This window comes from Morone saxatilis, unplaced genomic scaffold (genome assembly GCF_004916995.1).
Source record: "Morone saxatilis isolate NCDOM2014 unplaced genomic scaffold, NCSU_SB_2.0 Contig0, whole genome shotgun sequence".
NCBI classification, from domain to species: Eukaryota; Metazoa; Chordata; class Actinopteri; family Moronidae; genus Morone; species Morone saxatilis.
In genome coordinates this window covers 16,470,587-16,478,145 of record NW_023339650.1, presented here as the reverse complement: position 1 = coordinate 16,478,145, position 7,559 = coordinate 16,470,587, and positions in this window count along the sequence as shown.

The window sequence follows — 7,559 nt, the reverse complement described above, 5'->3', positions numbered from 1 at the left end:
TATTTTGCCTTGACCTGTTTATTTATTTCAATCTAAACTCTGATATGTTTTCAATAATAATTAAGCACAGTAAAGTATGACAGCAGTAAACAACATTTTTGTAAGTATCAATTAGACGTAGTTTTTAAAATACAGCATACAGTACTCTTTATTGATGCATAACATCTTTTAAAACACCCAGTGAATGTTTTTTAATATACAGTAAAATATGATTACAATAAAGAAGATTATGTCCCATCCACAAAATATATAAAGCAATAAAAAACAGACAAACAAATAAACACTAACAAGAGCACTAGATGGGAATGTCCCAGTATTCCTCAGTATTTCAAGCTCTCTCCAGCAGGTGGCAGTCAATGACCATCTACCACCATGAATCAGCTGTTACACTTTGGCACCAGCACTGTGTTACTGTGTTATGTCTATAGACAGATTAACAGGTTGGTATTTGGGTAGCTGTTGTCCTTGGCTGATATATCTTACTGCTCAGCTGGCAAATAACTTCCAGGAAACAGAAAAAATCATCCATCATGCCTCTCCAAAGCTTAGCAACGCACCATGAATGGTTCATTCATTAATACATTAGAGACATAATCACAGTGTACAGTGGGATTGCACTGAGGTTAGAAGGTCATTGGAACAGGAAACACTGTGCCGGTCATCAGCTGATTGTGCGAAAGAAAACATTTCCTTCCCTTTGCTCTGTAAGATCAGTCAGCAAGGGAGTGAGTGTGTGTGTGTCTGCGTGTGTACATGCACGTATACAGTATGTGCATTTCAACAAAGAACAAAGACAGAGGTGTGTGTAGGACATAATATGATCCATGCTGATTGGAAAACACCCAGTAGTCTAAATCAAGCTTGTGTGCACTTATCCTGATTGTCCTCCCAACCCTCCACCTCCCATCTTTAACTTCCTTTTTCATGTTTATTTACCCAGCAAGTGGCAAAGGGACAGGAAGTGGTTGTAAATGGCTGTCGATTCATTTCTCAAATACTGTACAGCATGACTTATTGTGATCGCCTCACAGTAGATCATCTTATTTAACAGCTGCTCAGTGGTTCAACAGGTAATCGAACAATTTAAGATAAGATAAGATAAGATTGAGTGATATTCCTTTATTTGTCCCACAATGGGGAAATTCCGAATTTAATTTAATATCTTACACAATAACAATCTATGTGCTTATTTGTCAGCTTCCTCTCTTATGTTTGCATTGTTGATGGGCTACTGTTTTGTCATTAGTGGCAAAAAACATCAGACACAACAGTTAACCTAAGCCATTACTGGCGCCGCATTAGCAGATTCCCAGAGGCCACAGACAATGGAGAGGCAAGAGGATGCACTGAATAAACTATGAGAACAATCCATCAGCTATTATGGGACTATTAACTTTACTTTGGCAGATGTAGAGCAGGAGGATGCAGGTTTTTATTTTTATACAGAGGGGAGAAAACAAATAAACAAGCGACAGCTGAAGGAGAACATGTTGATGTGTCTGCAGGTTGAGTTGGCTCAAAAGTAATGAGCATTTTGTAGATATCCATTATTAATATTACACATCAACTTTGGTTTTTCATCACAACAAATGTCAGAATAATAACAATGGATATAATCCTATATAAATGAAAATAATAACATGCTTCATTTATTTTATATTTAAGTTACAGAGTACTGAAACATAGGTAAGCACAGGTAAAAGATAAAAACCTAAAGATCCCTTCCAGACATGTTTATGACATACAAACACTTTTAATCAACTTTTTACTTTTTGTGACCAACTTTTAAATTACTTTTACATTGTTCACACAGAAAGGCCCCACCTTATATTGAAACAATTGGCTGACAAATAAAAATACTGTATATACAGGAAAACAAACAAACAAAAAAAGAAAGAAATAGTCATCCATGCACACAGTCCAACCCAACCTATATTACATTTATTATGTAATGATACATTCACAGGCTATGTTTCAGATATTTTAGGATTTTTTAAAATTCAATTAACATACAGTATAAGATTTAATTTGCAGCCACCGTTTCAGTCGTACAATTAAATTCTTGCCAAATATTTTTTAAATTAAATTCACAGTGTATGTTCACTTCACATTTCCACATCACACTAATGTAAGTTGAATATTAGGCCACGACCGACTTTGCAGACTACTGTGATGTAGTCAAAATCATGCTTGAATGTATAGGTCTCAAATTGAATTAAATTTAAGGTGAGCAAAGAGACTTTCCCCCTTCAACAGAAGAATATGAATATAAAAACCGCCTTTTAGTGTCAAACACTGCAAATAAACACCTAGGTGAACAATAAGCAAAACAACTTTTAAATGTAGGATTAAATGTAGAGATAATTCATCAGCTTGAGAAAGGCCCTCTCATGAAAGAGTATTAAGGAGGAGATTTTCTGACAGACTGGGCTGAAAGATCCACATCATTCAAACATAGGGGTTGAGAGAAAAACTAAATATTTTTAAAAAAGAAAACGTCTTGCCCTTTAAAACAGGCCAGTAGCTACGCTGGCAGAGTACGCAAACCCCACTGTTTACATTATAACAATATCTTTCCAAGGTCACATCCCTCACCGCCTGCCCTGACACACACACACGCAGGCGGCAACCAGTCTGGCTTACACACTGAGCTCTCATCTACAAAATCTCAAATTATCTGTGGGATGATGAATATCTCCAAGTATTCTCATCCTCTGCCGTCACCTTTACTGTACAGACAAACCCTTACCGGTTCATCCAACACTCTGTTTAGTCTGGCTCCTCTGGCAGCCCCCACACCATGCTTCTGTATTTAGTTTCTCACCCTCTTAGCCTCCCTCACCTCTTTGAGTGGTTACATAACACATAAACGGTGCCATTCATTTGCTCAGACTGTCCCATTACCGATCCAAATCTCTGACCTGTAATGGCTTTTTCAGCTGCTGCACCATTTCCCTGAGATACCAATCTATACTTTCATCATTACAGGGTTTCTTTAAACAGTGGACTTGTTTTACACTAGATGACAGACTCCTTCATCTCACCACAGCACTGTTGACTGAAACACACAGCAGCATTTAGCACTGCCACATCACTGCCATTCGTAATTGGGCTAAGCCTTTTTCTCACCAGTTTTCGTTTTTCTCTGGAGAAATTAACGCAACCATTGCACAAACTGGTCATGTAGGTCATGTAAAGGTTGCCCTATATGATGCAGTCCAGAGTTGTTTTTTGAGGAATGGAAAGTGTTTCCTCCCTAATTTATCATCATCATTTTGAAAGAACAAGGTTTGTTACACAATGCCTCCCTTATGGCCTCAAACCTGCTTTTTAATAATGTACATGTTGCGTTTGACCCTGTATGTCGAAAGCTAAACCTCCCCTTTCGTAATGATGAGTCTCATACCAACGGGATATTACAGTTGATTTAATTTGTCTTGAACCTGAGATGTATCTGCTTACTTTACTCTAAACTTGGTTCTTATCCTTAAATTAATCAATTAAACAACAACATTTTCTAACTTAATGGTGGTGATATCGAGTATCAAGACTAGCAGATAGTTTTGCCTTAATCCTTGTTTTAATGGAGATGAATTGAACTTCCTTTCCACTTAAATAACATTTACAAAACTAAAATTAGAAAATTCCAGCAATACTTAAAATAAGTAAAATAAAGAACAAATGTATTTTCAGACCAACATGTCTAGACCATAGAAAACAATCAACCAATGAGGCATCCACACATACACATGCAGGGTAAACTAAAATAGGTAACCCTAGCCTAAAGCTAACCCTTTAAACCTAGTTTAAAGGCTAGCCAGGCAATGAAAGAGCAGTTTAAGGGCAGTTAAAATAATAGAAATAATAATGATAATTAAAAACACCTGAAAATGTTAGTATAAAGTAATTTTCTGTAACATCAAATATTCATGAATTAATGCACCACTATCAAAGTATAGAGAAACATTGTGAGATATTCTTTATTAAAAGTAAAAAACTGGACTGTATGGGTTTTGGTATCAGATTTGATTGGCAGTGATGGCAACATGAGCAAACAACCCAACAACTGTCATCAGATTTTAATTAAAATGTTTCTGAATCCGGTTTGGTACACAGAAATACGTGGCATCACTCAGTTCCACCCACTTCCAATCAGCAAGTAGAGTACAGAATTAAAAAAAAAACACAGAAAATCTCATGTGAATCAACAATCAACAAGACAGTTTGAACCTTGGTGCTCATGTAAGACTCACAGAAAGAAGATGACTGGGAAACTAGGCCTTTAATTCTTCCCACAATCTCGCCTTGCCATCTGAAATACACCAGAAGTGATGCACCAGATGCATTAATCAGCTTTCTGCAGAGAACCCACCTTTCACATCCTTCATTTAATATCCAGCTTTTGATCTTCACTGTTTCATCTTGGTGGCAGCATGCATCATCACAGAATCTACTTCGGAAAACTGGTCAACAAAGAACAGCGTCAGTGTCGAGGGTATGTTTCAACACCAACCTAAAGCTGTTAATGTGTTCTGCTCTGTCCATCAAAGACATAATTTAAGATTGTCGTAAGATGGCACTGTGGTGAATGTAGGTTATGATGCCCTTTGAGGGTGAGCAGACAGTCATTAGGGCCCTGCTAAGAGCCCCAGGGAACAGGCGTACACTGCTATTTATAGAGCTGTCTCAAGGAGTCAATACTGTAGTTCAGAGCTATGTCGGTGTGCTCCTTAGGAGAAGGGCTATGTAATGGCGGCTTTTATTACAACAAATAATATCTTAGTTCAGTGCAAAAGTATGCCATTATTATCATGATGATTGAGTGGCATTTTAGTGATGTAGTGGACAGAATAAGCTGCCCTTGCATAGATTATATTTTATCAACAGGCTTGATTGAAATTCAGCTCAGTTAAAGGGGAATAAAGCAACTGTGACTTCCTCTGACCTCTACTGGTGACTAAGGTATTGCCATAAGGTTTACAAGTCTCTGATGCCCAGTACATAAATAATTCTATCTACAATTCTATAACAGCTTTTCTCATTTTCCCTTATTTTGGCTCCATAACAGACTTGTTTGCTCATGTCATTGCCCTCTATCTTTGAACTGCATGTAGGTCACTGGGCATTGGGGGCATTTGAAAAAGAGGTTGGCACACAGGGTATCAAAACACCTAAAACATTTCAGAGTTGGGAACCTTTTATATCACCACATGATCTGAGGTTTCATCAATATTATGAGTCATTATATACCTCTAACATATTGCCCCCATTATGAACCAGTTTCTAGATCACTGCAAAATCAAGATGAGCAAAATAAAGTTGGTGCCAAATTACAGAGACATTTCTGGTATTTTTTAAGGAGGGTTGCAATGCCCATTTTTCATTTTGTGCAATCTGGCAGTGAAATCTTGCCTTTTGTACCTTTAAAGACTTCTTCAATCATTAATTGTTTTATGATCTTTCTGCAGTGGGAAAAAAACATTTTTCTTGTACCCTTTCACAAGTATGTACAGTACCTGAGCCTGTACTATCTGTACATGTCCTCGCCTTGTGACACATTTATTTAGCTTGTCATCCTGGATGTCACCTTTGCCATATAATACTTTAGATGGGAGCAGCACACTAGCATTATATAATTTAGTCTACCATCAGTCTAATAAATTATTTTACACGTGCAAACATAATATATCAACTAGTATAGACCAATATAGATAACAATGTTATCAATAGTCTTTGCTTTTATTGCTAAAGAACTGCTGTTAAAGTGTAACCTTGTCTGCTACTCTGAGCTGGATCCAGTGTCAGCTCCCTCTTCTTGCTAACATATCAAGTGTGGCTCCACTGAGTATGAACTTTTTCCAGTACTGAGTGATATGTAATTCACAGTAACCCATCACTCACCCTCCAGCAGTGGAGCAACTGGTGTCACACAGCAGCCACTGTAAAACTATCAGACTGTAACATTCGATCCCTGTGATTCACTGTCGACCTTGCTAGGATTTCCCCGCTGACTCCTGTGACCTGGAGTATTTATAAGTGTGTAAGAACAAGAAACACATGAATGAATGAATGAAGAATGATACAGGGATTTCCCTGTTGTTCATGTCAGGGCTGTCAAAACCAAAAACACCAAAAATTACAAATATTTTGTTGAACAGTGCTTTCTGTGTAGTTTATGATTATTTATTTACACAATATATGTCCCTCCCTTGCATATGTCACTTAGTGCAGCAAATGGAATATTACACTTTAATTAAAAAGAAAGTAAGAGCCAAATCTTATTGAGTTATGATTGGAATGAACTATTATTTAGTTTTCATATCTCTCTGAAATGAACAATAATTAATAAAGCTTCAGTTATGGGTTTCTTTGAGTGAACCATATCTTTCAGCCAGAATAATCAGGGTTTAGATCAAGATATAGAGCCACAGGGAAATAACAGCTGCAAGCTTTCTAATGAATGACCCCGTAAAGATTCTTGGTAAAATGCATCACGGTACCTTTATTCTTGGCTAATGAAAATACATTTTACTGAGCAGAATAGCTAATTAAACAAATGATCTTTAATCCTTTGGTTTGGATGATTTTGCATGGCCTGGAAGTACTGAGGCTATTTGGTATGCTAATGAACAAAACCAAGATTCATCCTTGATCTGTACCTGGACTCTGTCTGTCTATATCTGTATATGAATGTTTTCAACTCAGCATTGTAAAGCTTATCCATTTTTGGTTTGTTTTGCTCATACTATCCTGTATCTAACATTGTCTCCGCATTTTATTAAGGTGAGGTTCACCAATTTAACTCATCAAAGCTAATTTACTGGTATAGCACTGCATATGTAAAATAAAGATTCATATAACTGCCTGGAAAGTTTGGTAAAGTGATTTTACTTAAAGTTATAATTCTCATTTTTATCTTCATTATGTCCTACATACACACAGACGAAACAAATGTATTATTAAAGCACACAAAAGTTGCCACAGGTGTACACAAATCAACAAGGAAAAAGCTGTAAATATAAAACAGACATGTTATTTCCTTAGTCCTAAGTAAGTTGATATGGCGAACATGTGCACATCCTGTAGACAAAGAGTGACCTTATCATTCATTTGGAGTCGTGTTTCTGGCCAGCTAGAAAATGCAAAACCAGTACTCACTCCCCTTTTAGCTCTGTTTTTGGTGCTGAAGGAACTATCTGGCTGCTCATCTGCTAAATCCTCTAAGTGTATCATCTAGTTGCTAACTTTGTCTAGGTAGTAAAACATCCATAACTTCACAAGCGTCGTTTACCATAAAACATGTTTCCTCCACATGAACTGTGCGCATGCAGGACATAATGAAGATGAAATGAGGATTATAACTTTAAGTAACATCACTTTCCCAGATTTTCCAGGCAGTTATATAAAGTATTTATTGTGCATATGCAGTGCTATAGATACAGGATAATATCATCAGCAAACAAACCAAAAAAGGATAGGCCTTACAATGCTGAATTGAAAAACATTCATATACAGATATAGACAGACAGACTCCAGGTACAGATCAAGGATGAATCTTG